General features: G+C 44.3%; 1 long non-coding RNA gene across 1 annotated transcript in view; it reads right to left on the minus strand.

Annotated features, from left to right (window-relative positions):
* The window catches only part of LOC147024468 (uncharacterized), an 80282-nt gene that overhangs the window by 52816 nt on the left and 10186 nt on the right, over positions 1-17280 (minus strand). Inside the window, exons 5-6 of the long non-coding RNA XR_015059050.1 lie at positions 8764-8953; positions 8476-8582 (exon numbers count right to left, since the gene is read on the minus strand). This is a non-coding gene — a long non-coding RNA (uncharacterized LOC147024468). The remainder of the gene's footprint in view (positions 1-8475; positions 8583-8763; positions 8954-17280) is intronic.

A 17280-nucleotide genomic window follows, 5' to 3' on the forward strand; every position in this document is an offset into this window, starting at 1 on the left:
ACGACAGAGTCTCTCCAGGAACAGTCTACACGTCTTTAATGCACCCATCGGCTCGTACGGTGCACGTTTTCCGCCCGGTTCCGACCACCCCCCCTCTATCGACTCTCCAATACATCACATACCTTCCCCCCAAGTTACACAACATAATCCTTCAAGTACTCTGGTGGTTTGGATATTCGCTGCGAATGACGTACTGGTGTTACATTTGCTGGGGTTGTGGCCATCGTTGTTGGCTGTACATCAACAACAGGCTCTACCTTACCCGGGTCTACTCCATCAGATTTCCGAGTACGCATCTGATCAACATGACGTCGCAATGTTTGGCCTGACTCATTTACAACACGATATGATACAGGCCCAGTTTGCTTCGAAACAACTGCTGCCATCCACGGTGCTCCTAACCCCATATTCTTGGCATACACAGTTTCTTGTTCCTCAAATTTTCTTCAGGTTCCACCACGATACTCCTTCTGTTTGTCCTGATACTTCCCCACCTGTACATGCAACCTGGGTTTGATCAAATCAAGACGCAATGTCACATTTCTTCGAAATAACAACTGAGCTGGAGAAACTCCGGTGACTGCATGAGGTGTAGCATTTTACCTGAGCTGAATCCGAGCAACTTTGTTAGACAACTCATCCGTGTCCGCTGACATCTTTTTCATGGACCGTTTAAAGGTTTGTACCAAACGCTCTGCTAACCCGTTACTGGCCGGATGTACAGGAGCCGAGGTGGAGTGATAGATTCCATTACGATGGCAAAATGTCCTGAACTCTGCGGATGTAAAACAAGTGCCATTGTCCGATACCAAATGTTCAACTAACCCAGGAGTTTTGAACACATCCATGAGGCACTTAATAGTTGCCTTTGTCGATGCTGAATTTGAGGCCACAATCCTAATCTCAACAAATTTAGAGAAAGCATCCGATGCAACAAGAAACATTCGTCCCATAAATGGTCCTGCGTAATCCACATGCGATCTCTGCCATGGTCTGGCTGGTAATTCCCAAGGATGTAAACTCGCCATTGGAGGATTCCTCGCATTCATTTGACATGCATTACACCGATGTACAACACTCTCAATGTCCTGACACAAATTCGGCCACCAGAAATAACTACGAGCTAACCCGTCTGTACATAACGATACACCTGACACAACAAAGGGTCCTTCCTCGTCCAGACACGTATTTGTGATGCTGTGATGGGTTCCGAAAGGTTGTCCATCAATTGCCTGACAATCTCAAACTCTGGTACCTTTGGGGCATCTGGTAACCTTCCGTCAGGTAGGGGTAAACGACTTAAAGCATCACAATTACCATGAGCCTTACCAGGTTTGAACCTCAAAGTATATGTATACGCACTGAGAGTAATACACCAACGAATAACCCTCGGTGAAGCCAAACGTGGTACAGGCTTGTCTTCACCCAACAATCCAAGCAAAGGCTTGTGGTCAGTATGGATTTCAACCTTACATCTCCAAACATACTGGTGAAAATGTTTCATTCCAAAGATGATGGCCAGCCCTTCTCTATCAATCTGTGCATAATTACGTTGTGCGGGCTTAAGAGATCGTGATGCAAACGCGATAGGTCGTTGACTACCGTCTTCCATGATGTGAGACAGTACAGCCACAACTCCATATGAAGAAGCATTAACCGACAGTACCAGGGGTTTATCACTACTCTCGTGAATCAAATCATCCACGGATGTAAGCAAGCGCTGTTGCCTACCAGAAAGACTTACTGTGCTCCACACCCCACTTCCATGCCACGCCTTTACGTAGCAACTTGTGAAGCAGTTCAAGAACTGTAGCACCTCTCAGCAAAAACCGATGATAATAATTCAGCATTCCGAGGAAACTCTTGAGTTGCGATGTATTCTGAGGTGCCGGTGCCTCCACAATGGCCCAGATTGACTCTTGCGCCGGCCTTATACCGGTTGCATCAACGCGATACCCACAATACACCACAGAATCAGCCAAGAAAGCACATTTGGCCTTGTTCAGATGAATCCCCGCCAGCCTCAACCGATGGAAGACTTAAGTAGGTGGCACAGGTGATCTGCTTGGTCTTTACCGGACACCAGTATATCGTCCAGTCGTTCGACCACAAAAGGAATGGACTTCAGTGAGTTTTCCAGGAAGTTTTGAAAAATAGCTGGGGCCGATGATATACCAAATGGTAGACGGTTGTATCGATACAGACCACGATGTGTATTGATCGTCGTGTAGTCCTTTGAATCCTCATCCAACAGCTGCATGTAAGCTGATGTGAGGTCCAACTTAGACCACTGTTTTCCACTACTCATCTCCGCTAGAAGATCCTCCCCTTTTGGAACGGGATACTGGTCAACCACGGCTGCCTGGTTAAAGGTAGATTTGTAGTCACCACATATCCTCACTGAACCATCTGACTTCAAAACAGGCACAATTGCAGAGGCCCACTTTGAATACGTGACCCTCTCCACAAGGCCCTCCGACTCTAAGCGGTCAAGTTCATGGTCAATCTTTTGCTTCAGAGCAAATGCCACTGGTCTGGCCTTCAAAAACTTGGGCTTACAGTCTGGCTTGGCATACAATGTAGCTTTCATGCCAACCACCCGATCTGTAACCCCAACAAATAAGTCCTCATAATCAGCTAACACCGCTGCCTCTGGGCGACTATGCATCTTCAGCTGCTTGATCTCCGCTCAGTTCAACTTAAACTGTTCAAGCCAGTTTCTGCCCAACAAACTGGGCCCACTCTTAGTAAGCACCACTCGCAATAATTTTTGCCGACCTCACAATCTCACTATGATATCAGCCTCCCCTACCAAAAGGACTGTTTTTCCAGTGAACGTCTTAATAGTACGGAGAGAGCGGAGCAACGGTGGTCTACTTCCCAAAGAATCGTACACCTTCCGACTGATGACAGAGCAGGATGCTCCCGTATCTATCTCCATGCCAACCTTGGTGCCTTCCATTTCCACTGTGCATGTAAAAGCTCCAGAGCTGGACGTGTGATGCAGTATATCATACTCTACGTTACCGCATTCCATTGAGGTGTAATCCCCATACCTTGACATCTCCGAATCTGGTGCGGCCTCCTCCATTGATGAATCCATACAATGGACTCCAGACTTCGGTTGAGTCACTTCCCGACGATTGGAGTCCACCTTCCTCAGTCCCACAACGTCTCGCAATATGACCCATACTACCGCAACGAAGACACGATTCGGTTTTAAACCGGCAACTGCTCGGAGCATGTTTTCCACCACATCGTCAACATCGGATGGTCCTCGATGGCATAAACGACAACATCTGGACCGTACTCGACGATCGGTTCCCCACAGCAGCTCCACGTCGAGCTGACTCACGTGCCAATGCTTTATCAACCGCCATCTTCAATGTAAGTCCGTCAGTTTCCAACAGCCTCTTCTGAAGGCTTTCGTTACTCACCCCAAATATGAACTGGTCACCTATCAACTCATCAAGCATCACCCCGTACTCACAGTGTTCGCTTGCTTCTCGTAGTTCTGCAAGGAACGAACTGATGGATTGCTCGGTCTTTGCGAGCAACCCCTCAACTTGAAACGCGCCAGAGTTTTATAAGGCTTCGGTGAATAATGTTCTTTAACAATTTCCACGATCTCTTCAATATCGACTTCTCCCAGTTTCCTGGGTGCACACAGTCACCGGATGACTGCATATGTTTCGGCTCCAACAACTGACAATAAAATGGCACGCCTCGTGCCACCCTCCGTGATGTTGTTCGCCTCGTAGTAAAATTACAAGCGTTCCACGTAAGCATCCCTTGACTGCTCGGAGTTGAACTCCTCCACTTTCCCGTACGCAGCCATCGTTTACCCTCATCGCCAAATATTACATTTGAAGCCAGGAACGAGGCCAGAACGACAGAGTCTCTCCAGGAACAGTCAACACGTCTTTAATGCCCCCATTTGCTCGAACGGTGTGCACGTTTTCCGCCCGGTTCCGACCACGCTCCCTCTATCGACTCTCCGATACATCACAGTTGTCCAAGTCTTTCGTTGTGCAGACACAACCCTTTCTCTCAGGTACTTTTCCAAGTATTTTCAGTTTATTTCAGAAGCTTGGTGGGTCAGTCAGTAACGATCCATAACTACGACAGACAATCTATCTATACCATTGGTTCTTAACCTGGGGAGCGTGCCCCGCTGGGGGGGGGGCAGGAGTAGTTTCCAGAGGGGGGCACGAGCCTGGAGAAAAAAGTCGGAATTTCTCTAATTATTTTTGGAATTCTCTTAACAAGTGTTTGCATAATATCGTGATGAACGTAAAAAACAAAAGTATCGCCTTTAATAATTTTTGTTTTCTATTCGCGACTCGGCCTTCCATTTTCTGCATTAAAATTCATTTTAAAATTTAACATTTATTTAAATTTAATATTAAAATTTATAATTTATTTCTATCTTAATATTAAACTTTTTTCACACATTTGCAGTACCCATTCCAAACTAAATCATTCGCAATGAGTGCAACAAAGCGTAAGTATCTTGACGAATATATTCGATTTGGATTTGTGTCCCTCCAAAAGGGTGACACGGAGGTACCCCAGTGCGTAATATGCGACAAGCCTCTGAGCAATGATGGCATGTGGCGCACACACTTGGAACGCCACTTGAAATCAATGCATCCTGCTCTCGCTGCCAAACCCAAGGCATTCTTTGAAACAAAAAGGCAATCCTTGAAGCAAGTAAAGATGGACAGCAGTGGAGCATTTCGGCAACAGACTTCAAAGGTTGTTGAGGCTTCCTATGAGATCGCCATGTTGATTGCAAAGAGCAAAAAGAGCCATAATGTCAGAGAGACTCATAAAACCAAGCGTGTTGCATGCAGCAGAGCTCTTTCTAGGGAAGGATCGTGAAAACAAGCTTTCCCAAATCTCTCTATCAAACAATACCATCAAGGGAAGGATCGATGAAATGTCTTAAGACATCAAAGATCAAGTTCTCGACCAAGTAAGAGCTTCTCCTGTATTTGCCATCCAGTTGGACGAAACGACTGATGTTGCTCAGTGTTCTCAGCTACTGATGTATGCTCGATTCCTGTCGGGCAATAGTGTAAAAGAGAAAATGCTCTTCTGCCATCCCATGGAAAGTTGCACAACAGCAACAGATATTTTTCAAGTGGTATCAAACTTCTTCCAGGAAAATCAACTTTCATGGGACTCGCTGGTAAGGGTGTGTACTGATGGAGCTCCAACCATGCTTGGTTTGCAATCTGGTTTCATGACAAGAGTGAAAGAAAAAAAGTCCATCTGCTCTCGGTACGTACTGCATCCTTCATCGTTAAGCCTTAGCAAGCATCCAGAACTCTACCTGTTGAAATGAGGGATGTCATGAATCTGGCTATCAAGGTAGTCAACTTCATCAAAGCCGGAGCCTTAAACAGTCGTCTCTTCAAACAGCTGTGTGTGGATATGGATTCTGAACATCAAGCCTTGCTTTTCCACACAAACGTACGATGGCTTTCGAAGGGAAACATGCTTGGACGGCTTTATGAACTACGACAAGAAGTGGCAACATTTCTAGATTCGTAGCAGAAAGCAGATCTCCATGACAAGTTCCAGTCTGAAGGATTTTTGCTTTCTCTAGCTTACCTGGTGGACATCTTTAAAGTGCTGAATGCCATCAACCTCAAACTCCAAGGGAAAAACATCACCATAGTCATGCACCATGATGTCATTCGAGCCTTCATGGCCAAATTCGACCTCTGGAAATGTCGAATTCAGGATGGAAATACAGCCAGTTTTGCTAACTTGGATTCTGTTCTCATTCACAGTTACCTTGATTCTGAGTTAAAGAAACAAATAATTACTCATCTGACTGAATTGAAAGCAGAATTCATCAGATACTTTCTGGATATAGAGAAGTGCGAAGCCTGGAAATTCATTAGGAACCCATTTCAGTGTGAAGTATCTGATATTTCCGACGAAGTGCAAGAGGAGTTTCTTGAGTTAAAGTTCAACTACTCGGCTGAAGAAGACTACAAAAAAACTGGATCTAGAGACGTTCTGGGTCACGTACGAGTACAGCGGATAAGCACAATAATTGTGCGTTTTATGAGAAAAGCATGAATTTTCTGACATAGTTGGTGAATACCATAAGGTTTATTCTCAGATGTGGAGGGAAGTCATATATGACCTCTGAGGACCGTGAGAGGTCAAATCCAAGATGGCCGCCAGTCCACCAGGTGTAATCTTCAAACGCGTTTAATTTTGGAACTAAACAGTGTAAAAAAAAAAATTTAACGTGTCATTAATAGCAATGATGATGATGGTAATGGTAGTGATTAAAATCTAACAGCCTCCAGAACAGAAGCACAGTGCAGTGCACTTGAGCGCAGCTTTGGCACACTTGCACCATCCAGTGCATCCTTTTTCACAGCAACAGCGGATCAATTCATGGCACGATTTTGATGCTTCGGGGAGAGTGGTCCAAAGCGGCTGCCACCCAGTTGTTTCCTTTGTCCAGCCCCAGTTAGATGGCTCTGGCATCTCTGGATCCAGGACCAATGCCTGGTTCCAACAGTTGGCCTGGTAGCAAGTGCGCTTGATGTGCTGTTTGAGTGCTGCCTGGGTTGGAGGAATGTTCTCTAGAGTTCTAGACTTCTATGTGAAGAGCTGTTTCCTGGCATGATTCACTTCCGTGCTCTCACTGGTTCGGTCATACATTAGCACCACAAATCGCTCTTGCAATAACATTGATCCTTCACTGACCTCACTTGGCATGCATATGAGTTCATTGAAAGCATCATTCACCTCTGGGAAAGACTTCCAAGTTTCCCAAGCAGTCTTCTTTCCTCTGCCAGCGAATGCAAAGACAGTGTCACACCCGGTGAAAGCGTGAAGGACTGGGAGAGTCAGACACTGTGTTGGATTCATTGTGGCAACCATTTCGTGAACAGCTATGTACCCAAAGCTTGACCCGACACCAAAGGCAACCCACAGCTCATCAAGAGCTGTCTTGCTGAATGAAGCTACAGCAGTACTACCACATCACTATCAACGGTACGTATGGTCACCTTCTTACACCCCTTTTGCACAGCACCTGCCACATGCAGAAGTAGATGAGTGTCGGCCTCCTCCTGTGAACATGGGGCAAGGCAGGCAGGCAGGCCACTCAGCCAGAGAGCAAAGGACTCCACTTCCATCTGTTGCATACAGTTCCTTGCCCTCTGCTAGAGGAAGATGAACAACTACGCGCGACAGGAAAGCAAACAATTCGGTTTTGTTATCATCGCATCGAAGGAAGTCCTTCCAGTTCTTTGGCATCACAATAGAAGGAGTCAGGGATTCCACATACAGCTGGAAGTTACCTTCATGAAGAGACCTGATGTACCACAGCAAGAGAAGCTCCAATGACAAGGTCTTTAGCCAGTAGTCAAAGTGGACACTGGCCTTTGTTCGCTGTATGCACCACTCTTCAAAAGGTGGACTATCAGGTTGCATGGCATCAGTATCATCGGATGTGCAGTCTTTATGGTAAGCTTGTTGGAGGAGTGTATAAAGGCTTGCAGCTGTGACCTGGTGTGCATGGCCGGTCTGGGTGACATGGCTGGCATGTATGATGGAATTTGCTGTTCCGGAACTTGCAATGCCAGCTTGTACCAGGGCGTTCGTCCAGCCTGTACTAGGCGTTCGTCCAGCCTGTACCAGGGCGTTCGTCCAGCCTGTACCAGGGCGTTCGTCCAGCCTGTACCAGGGCGTTCGTCCAGTCTGGACCAGGGCATTGAGGGGCTAAATAACTAAATTCGCCACAATGACACCACTCGGTATTCATTTGCAAATTTCAACTGATTGCTTATTTTTTGATAAATATTTACCTTGACCTTGACCTAAATTCATTTCCTTGAATTCTGACATTCTCAAAGGTATCACCAAATGAATGGGCATCCCCAATTTAGTTTGAAATGACACCGTAAATGTTTTTCTGCGCAGTCTGGTTCCAAAATTAAGGACGTTTGAACATTAGACCCAGGTGACTGGCGGCCATCTTGGATTTGACCTCTCACGGTCCTCAGAGATCAAATCTGACTTCCCTCCACATCCGAAAATAAACATTATGGTATGACCTAACTATGCTAGAAATTTCATGCTTTTCTCATAAAATGCACAATTTGTTAAAATATAAGAGCTTATCCGCTGTACTATTCCTTCCTGAGCGTTGAAGGGGACTTGAAAGTCACGTGTTTACTATGCACTATCGAGCCTGCTTCCGATGACCACACACAAGTTCTCATAAACAAGAAAGAGTTTATCACGGAGCAGTGGAAGAAGAGCAGCAAGGCCATGAAGCAATGATCACTGACTGTACCAAATTTCTATTAAATAAATAACCCAGCACACCCTCAGGACCTCCACGGCTTAAACTAATAAATTATCACATTCACACGGGATAGAGTGAAAAGTTGAGATTGACAGAAAAGGGAAACCTGCTCCACAGGTGATGCTTGCCTGTGTGGCGTGATCTTTCCTCTGGTTGTGGAGCGGACCGATCCACGGCTGTCCCTGCGGTGCTTTGTGTACCAATCCCACCAAGTTTGTCAGCGCATCATGACTCACTAGAACAGAGGGTTGGGGAGGCACCTCAGAGCAGGCAGGTCCCGAGTGACAGCAGATACAGCATCAGCAACCAACCACCAGCAACAGGGACCCAGAAGCAAAAGAACCACCAACAACTACATCCAATGCGGCGTGCATGCTTTTCTAATCTCTTATGAGAGCGGATCGGAACACACTCACCTGTTGGCCGACATGGCCCGTCAGGGGATGATCGATGGCTTGTGCTGATTGGCGGGTAGTCTGTTGGCCTGAAGCATGCCGGATCTCCATATATAGTCACATCTCCAGCGTGTCTCGTGTCCTCACACTGAACCCACGATTGCGCTCACGGGTCACGCCAATTGGCTGTAACCTCAAGAAGAAAGGCCATCTAAGGACAGATTACAACGGGGGAAGGTTCGAGAGGTTGGGAGGGGGGAAGGTGGGACATAACTCCAAACACTTTAGCGGAGAGTTGAGATCTTGCTAAATCTGTTCCACACATTTTATTAATTACAGGAATCACGTCACATCACACTTATTCTTACATACATGATGAAATAACTATTCTAATCCATGCCCCATTTTATACCTTAGACGACATCTGAACCAATATATTGATAAAAAACTATATTTATTTTTGGAAATCATGCAGTGGTAAAAATCTATTTTGTTCCCAAATTGCTATTTAAAATGCAGCATCACATTTGTTTTAGCATTGCATAACTTGTCAAGGAAGAACACAGAGGCCATCAACAATAGTTAATCATTTCCTTAGCATGCAGCACATGGTTGTAGGTAGCATAATTTGCTGGGGACATAGCTGTGCCACTGTTGGGTGCTGGGGGCACAGCTGTGCCGTAGGTTAGAGCAATAATTTTGAATTTGGCCAGGGACACCGTGGGATCTTTGACGTCCATCAACACATGCTGGCAGATGGGATGCCGAGTTTAACATCCATCCGAGGGACGGCACACATCGATTAATCAACCTGCCTGTGAAACATCAGGATGACAGTTTATAGCTGGGCTGAGATTCAAACCCAGAAGAGTTGGATCAGAGGTGAGTGTGTGTACCTCGCAGATATCCTACCAGTCTAAAGGGTTAATGAGTATATGTGTGCGACCTAAGTGAAATAGAAAAGATGATTGTGCAGCTGCAAAGAGTTAAAAGTACAAAAAATAATAATAATAATAATAATAATAAAGGAAAACTAGAAGGGCACTCGGTGGAGCGCATGCCTCCGCCTTGTAATGCCAGGTCCACAAGAACATATCTGGCCCAATACATTTTTGAAATATTGTGCTATATATTGTTTTTGAGCCTTATCTCTCAATGGTGAAGAATTATAAAAAAAATTCCAGATCCAGATCTTCACCAAAATTGAATCAATTCTTCCTGGTCACACACCAAACATGTCCACCAAGTTTCATCTGAATCAGTCGACAACTTTTTGACACATCATGCTATTTATCCTTTTTGGCCCTATCTCTCAATGGTGAAGAATCACTTTAAAAATTCTAGTAGCTGGATCCATATCTTCACCAAACCCTAATCAGTTCGTCCTTGTCACACACCGAACCTGTCCACAAAATTTCATCCGAATCCGTCCACAACTTTGAGATATGCTGTACACAAACATACAGACAGAAAGAGGTGAAAACATTACCTCCTTCACCTTCGGTGGCGGAAGTAAATAATAGGCGTCCACAATGATCCTGACGGTTGTGGAATGTTGGACGAGGCCCTCACTTTTTATTTTTATATTTTTTTCCCACTCTCACTTTTCACCTTTATTTGCTTTTAAATTCGTTTTTCTGCAACCACATGAGTGATTGACACAAAAGTTTCAACAAAGGAGCACCTAATTTTTTTTGAACACTTACATGATGATCGGATGGAAAATGTGGCCAGTGTTCCAAAAAATTTTTTTTTAATCCGTTGTCTGCAGGCATGTGTTGCAAAGGTGTTTCATGCAGCATGAATAAATTGCCTCGATTTTGCTTCGCTCGGCCTTGGCCAAATAACTGTAGTTCATAGAACACCAAGAGAGGCGCTGATGAGAAAGATTTTGGAGGAATAGTATGAACGACTCCCTGCTCAGTCTTGAGAAAAAAAAGTACATGGGGAAATCTCGATATTCCCCAACTTTGAGAGCATGAACAGCCAATTTAATTGGTCAAGATAGCGTAAATAGGCAAAATATTTTGTCCTTCCTGCAAAACTGGATGTTTTTGAAAGAAGGCGATTTGTGTTATGCAGTGTTCAAGTATGTAATTCAATTGAAATAGAATAAAAGCATTTAAAGGTTGTAGAAAACAAAAACTTTTTTTGGATGTTTACCACCGTTGATGCATCGCTTTTTACACCACATTATTTAACATGTTAAATTGGTCATTTTATGCCTGTTGTTTGTGTCCTTTATGACGTTCTTAAAAACAATAAGTTTCCTGTTTGGAATGATTTTCAATTTTGTTTGACTGCCAGACAGGCAGAGTAAAAAAAAAAGAAGAAAAGATCTCACTCCTCTGTGTGCATGCGTGATTGGGACGAGATTCCTTACAATTTGCCAAATTCAGACGTACTGTTAGATCGCGGGTTTGTGCTCTGATCCGTGTTCTACAGTGTTCAAAATATAGAATTGAGACCATTTGTTGGGATGACCACAGACGTGCTGATCGCCATTAGTGTCATTACTTGTAAAACTTGTCGATATGAGAATCAGACTTTTGGGCCTGTGTGGATGTCATTTGATCATCTTGGTGCTGAGGAAAACGATCTCAGAGGAGTCGTATAAACAACTTCTGAAAAGGGGAAGTATGCAAATGGTCATGTAGATGTTCACAACTTGATTTAAACACCAGTGTCATACGGCATTGCTTCTGTTGAAAAATGCTTATTTATCCAATAATATAAAAAGGTTTAAAAACAAAACAAACAAACAGAAAATTTATCATATTAGCTGAAGCTTAATCAGCTCAAACATCAAGGTGCTGGTCATACAAAACTCGTCAAACTAACAGACAAATATCCTGGTCCTTTGAGCCAAATGCATGGTCTTCGAAGAACATGCTCCTTCGCCCAAAGATAAAATAAGCACTTGGTGTTTCTACTTGCAGGCTTCATCACTCATTAATAAGGAAATAACGGTTAATCTGAAACTTTCGCATAAGCCCTTTTGAAGCTGAAGGACACTGTGCAGTAAACCAATTACATCCTAAGTATAAAAAAAGTAGAAATGGGAAGTAAGGTTGCAAAAGATAGACGTTTTCACAGCTGCTGCTTATCACAAGCATAATGAGTGTTATAAGCAATCACAAGGAAGGGTGAAGGTGACAGAAGCAAAACCTCAATGAAAATGCATCATCAATCCGGGAGGAGAACTCACAACCAAACAGGGATGGGAGAAGGGAAAGGGGCGAGCGCAAGGATATTGGGGGATGTATACAAGGTGCACTCAATAAATGTGATGGGGGTAGGGGAAGCTCAAATATTTCACCATTTTGTGTTTATAATATTTAGATGGCAACTTTTGTTCTTTGATTGAGAGTCAGGGCGTTGGAGAAGTTAACAGGTTATTGCAGTCGCTACCTTTGGCACATTGCCATCCCAATCAAAGGGTATGTTGTTAAAATCCTAAGTCTCTCTTGATCTGTCCCAAATCCTCAGTTAATGAAGCAAGTGAGCAGGATTAGCGAGGGATTTGAAGGATGGCATCCAACCTTTAACTGTACATCTCCGAGTATCAGCGTGTCACTTGATCGCTCTTTTGGAGGGAGGGAGCAGTGCTTGGACCCTGGGTGACTCCACGGTGAGTGTTCCACATCTGTCTTGTAAATGCTAAAAAGCTGGGACATGGCATGTAAAATGGAAAACGTCTTAATCGTAGAGGCTCATGTCGATCTGTGTCAGCGGATAGGTACAACAATGGGTGTAACCAACAGAACATTGATCGCAGTATGCTAACGTTGTGGTGTTAAGGAGAAGGCGACATTTTGGGTGTTGACACTTTATGTCTGTAAAACGCTCCTTACTCTGACAGAAGAAAAGGGTTTTTACTCAGACAAAATGTTAACGCTCCAAACATCAGCCTCTCCTTGCTTCCAATTGTGGTTAGCATAACTCGTTCAACGTCCTGTTTCCATCGTTATGTCATACGTATTCGGTTGTGTTTTGCAACAGGTGAACGTAAAATCGATTTATCTGGTTGGGTGGGCTGGTCACGTGTTTGCATTGGCCCAGAAAGCCTAATTTTATGAAAACTAGAGAGTTCATAGAACACCTTACCCCATGCAGTATACAGAAAAAGGGCATGGGAAGGGTGTTTTTAAAAGTGTTGCTTTGCGTTTCCGAGCCATAATTTTGTCAACATCTCGATATTCCCAAACGCTGAGAGCACGAGCAGCAAATTTCATCGGTCGAGATGGAATAATGAAGAATGAAGAGTTTGTTCCATAGACAACATGTATACGGAAGACAAATAACCAAAATCGATGAGTTAACTCTCAACCCCACCATGTTTGGAAATCGTGTCGACTACGTCACCACATACATCACCACCGTGGAGGCCGCCATGTTTGTTCATATTGCCTTGTGGGTCTATTCGCCAAAATAAAAGGAAAAACCATTTTCATTTACCGATATGTTTTGTAGATTACAAACCAATAAAGACAACCAAGATAACAAACCGTAGAAAAAAATTAGTTTGCGTTTAATGCATACTGAGGCGATGCCAGAAACTAACAAGGTTCATGACAGGGGTGATCTGCTTATTTGAACACCTCATGGCACAGCACCGTAGCGCCATATTCAATTGAATAACAGTGTAAATCAAGAAGTGGTATTTGAGGTTCGTTCAAGTAGTTGTATCTATCTATAATTCCAGCAATCTCTGTGTGTCTTTCTGTCTGCGACCGCTGTTTCTCGACAACTACTGGTCCGATCTAATTGAAACTTGCCAGATATATTGCTGGGGCCCTGTGGATGTGCCTTTTCAAGGTTTGATATTAATCGGACAAGTGGCTCCCAAGTTATGGCCATTTATCTACCAAACCAATGACAGGACGTGGTGCTATGACATCATGACTGACGTCACAATTGCGACACGGACACGGTGCTATGACGTAACAATTTTTTTCTTCTTTATTTTATTTTTTTGCACGTACAGCGAGACAAGAGCGAAGGAATGGCGTGGTTGTTTCTGGCACGCGTTTTTATTCAGTTATTTATTTATTTATTTTTTGCACGTACGGGCTCGCACTAGTCTATATAATGTTGACACAATTGCATGACTTAAAATTAAAACAAAAAATTCTGCACATACTTTCCAGTCATTTAGTTTTCTCTGGTTTTTCCTTTCTAGGCTTTGCCTATTTCATATTATTTTGTCAAAGTACTGCAAAACGAGGTTTTTGGAACCGACAAGATGGCGATTCGTGTTCTACAGTCTTTAACTATACAATTCAATTGAAATACAATAAAGGTTTTAAAGGCTGAAGAAAAGAAAAAAATTCCCAGGAGTTTTTACTGCCATTGATAGTGTTTTTTACACCACCTCATTTAACACGTTACATTCGTATTTTTGGTCCTGTTTGTGTCCTGTATGACATCTTAAAAACAGTGAGTTTCCCGTTTGGAATGGTTTTCAATTGTTTGACTGCCAGGAGGGCAGACAGACTGAAACATTTACCTTCCTCCTTTGTGCAGATGTGTGATCTGAACGAGATTCCATAGTATGTCAAATTCAGAGCCAAAGTACAGCTAAACTGCGGATTCGTGTTCCAATTCTTCTGATTTCGGGTGTTAACCCTTTTACAGTGTTCAAAATATATGAGATTGAAATCAAGCAGCTCCTTGATTCTAGACCAACAGCTATAGACAGACAGACAGAGTGAACCAATTGCTTTACCCAACTTTTCGCTTCACATGTGGAGTAATAACGTTAAGTGATCAAATCAAGGATGAGGGGGAAAATAACCGCATTCCCGCGAATTGTGTGAGCATCATGTGAACGTTTATCTGACAAATATTTTACAGTTCTACAATTTTAGTGAAAGATTCTAAAACTTGATCCTTTCTTTTCTTTTTCTGCATACATTGTCGATGCTCGTATGAGAGCTAACACACAACAAGGGGGGGGGGCAGGAGACAAGAGGGGTGGGAGAGGGAAGGACAGAACAGTAGGGAACAGAGACATTAGGACATCTGTGGAAGGGAGAAGGATGGGGTGGAGAACACGGGGTATACAAGATGAACATTACAGGGACTTTCAGGAAGGAAAACAGGGAGTTTGAATGAGGTGAGCTTGGGGTGGATTAGTGGGGGAAGAAAAGATTGTGGTTTTGGATGGGTGAAGATAAGACATGGGGGTGAACAACTGTTTTGAAGACCTGGTGGGAAGAATGGGATTGAAAAGAGTGAGGGAGTTTGTTCCAAAGGTGGGGGAAAGAGGAATGAAAGAGTGAAGGTGAGCAGTGATTCGTGATTTTGGTAGTTTTACAAGAAGGGGGTTGCTGGCAGACCTTGAGCGCCCTGCAGAAATGTGGTGAGTACAAATCGCAGAGAGAGAGAGCAGGGGGGGGGACGAGGCTGGAGAGGAGACGGTAGAAAACAGAAAGACCACCGACCTGCATGCAGTGAGAGAGTGAGAGGCCCAAAGACTCAGCCTCATTGCAGAAGATATCAATGATCCTAAATGCCTTGGTTTCCACAGCGTGAAGCCAAGAAAGGTGAGAGGCAGGAGCACCAGCCCCGAGGAAAGAGCAGTACTCCATCAGAATGCAGACGAAAACTTTGGGTGTGGTCAAGAACTCAGGTGTGCCAAAGAAGGACTTTGCACGACGGAGGATGCCCAGTCGGCGACTGGCTTTGGAGGCCAGCTTGGAAATGTGGCTTTCTCAGGAAAGTTGCTTTCCCAGTGAATTGGGATGCCCTCTGGAGTATTCTTGGTCTTCGTCGGGCGCCACCAAAACTGATCAATCTGATGTGTGAACTACACTCTGGTACTTAGAGTGCTGTGAGATGCAGCGATACCATCTCCAACTTATTTCCAGTTGTTACTGGAGTTCGTCAGGTGTGTGTTCTGGCCCCCAAACTTTTCAGCACTTTTATTGACTGGATTCTGGGGAGGATGTTGGATAGATCAAGCTGCAGTGCATCGTTTGGGAATGTCAAGCTCTCTGACCGTGATTTCGCAGATGATGCAGTCATCTTTGCGGAGACTCAATATCCTTTTGGGGGCCCTCGAGGTGCTGAATGAGGAGACGGAGCCACTGGGATTACAGGTTTCCAGGGTCAAAACTAAGATCCAGGCTTTCAATGACATCGTAGATGCTGATATCCTGTTTGTGGTGAGGCTGTTGAGGTCACACAGAGATTCACTTACCTTGGCAGTGATATTCATGTTTCTGCTGGCTGTGAGGCAGAGGTCAATAGACGTCTGGGTCAGGCCTGGGGAGTCATGGATTCACTGGATCACAGGGTGTGGCGCCGTCAGTACCTGTGCAGGACGACAAAAGTCTGAGTCTTCAGGTGCTTGGAGCTTCCAGTCTTGCTCTACGGATGTGAGACTTGGACTCTGACCAGGGATCTGAGATAGAGACTCAATTCCTTTGGTACCAGGTCTCTTCGGAGAATCCTTGGCTATCGCTGGTCAGACTTTGTGTCCAACGAGTGGATGTTGAGAGAGACTCAAATAAGATTTGTTACCTACATAGTCTGTGAGCGTCAGCTGCAGCTGCATGGACATGTGGCTCGTTTTCCTGACGCTGATCCTGCTCACCAGATTCTCTCAGCGAGGGAGCCTCATGAGTGGAGGAGACCAACTGGCCAACAACGGGCCTCGTGGCTTCAGCAGATTGATCAGCATCTCAAGGAGATGGGGGATGGGCCAGGCATCTGCCTGGGGGATGGCTAGACGGAGGTCCCTGGCGGAAAGTGGATGCAGTAACGCACTGCTCCGGCACATGCTCCCATACCTGACCTGACCAGACCAGACCATCCCCATCAAATTTGGCAGAACTAGAGCAATTTTCAAGTGGAGAATGGGCAAAGATTTCACAATATCACTGCGCAAAGCTGGTGGAGACCTACCCAAAAAGACTCGCAGCCATAGATACTAATTAAATAGATACAATGCACCTATCTCAACAGTACAGTGAGCCCTGACGTTATACAGTGCTGCAGCCATCTTGGCGAAGCTAGCCTTATGCTGGTAATACCATGGAGAATCGCAAAAAGTGGGTCCGGGAAAAGTGTATTCACTCTTCCGAAGAGATCCAATTCGACATAATTTGCAGATCATGTCTCTCATATGTATTCAAGAAAATTTCAAATATCTACAATGAATATGCAGAATTTTACAATGAATTTAAGAATGCCAAAATGCTCCAATATCTCACAACTTTTTGAAATATCATGCTATACATCGTTTTTGGTCCCATCTCTCAATGGTGAAGAATCACTTTTAAAAATTTTTTTTTTTTAATTCTCGTATCCAGATCTGGCTCTTCACCAAAATCGAATAAATTTATCCCCGTCACACATCCAACTTGTCCACCAAGTTTCGTCAGACTCCGTCCATAATGTTTTGAGATACCCTGTTCACAGAAAGACAGACAGATAAACAGAAAGACAGGGGTGAAAACAACCTCCATTCATCTTAGGTGGCAGAGGGAACAAAATGCATCATGAATCATCTTACGAAAGTCGATTGACATA

Source organism: Eptatretus burgeri, chromosome 6, assembly GCF_056783735.1.
Source record: "Eptatretus burgeri isolate ZD-2024b chromosome 6, Ebu_testis_v1, whole genome shotgun sequence".
Lineage (NCBI taxonomy): Eukaryota > Metazoa > Chordata > Myxini > Myxiniformes > Myxinidae > Eptatretus > Eptatretus burgeri.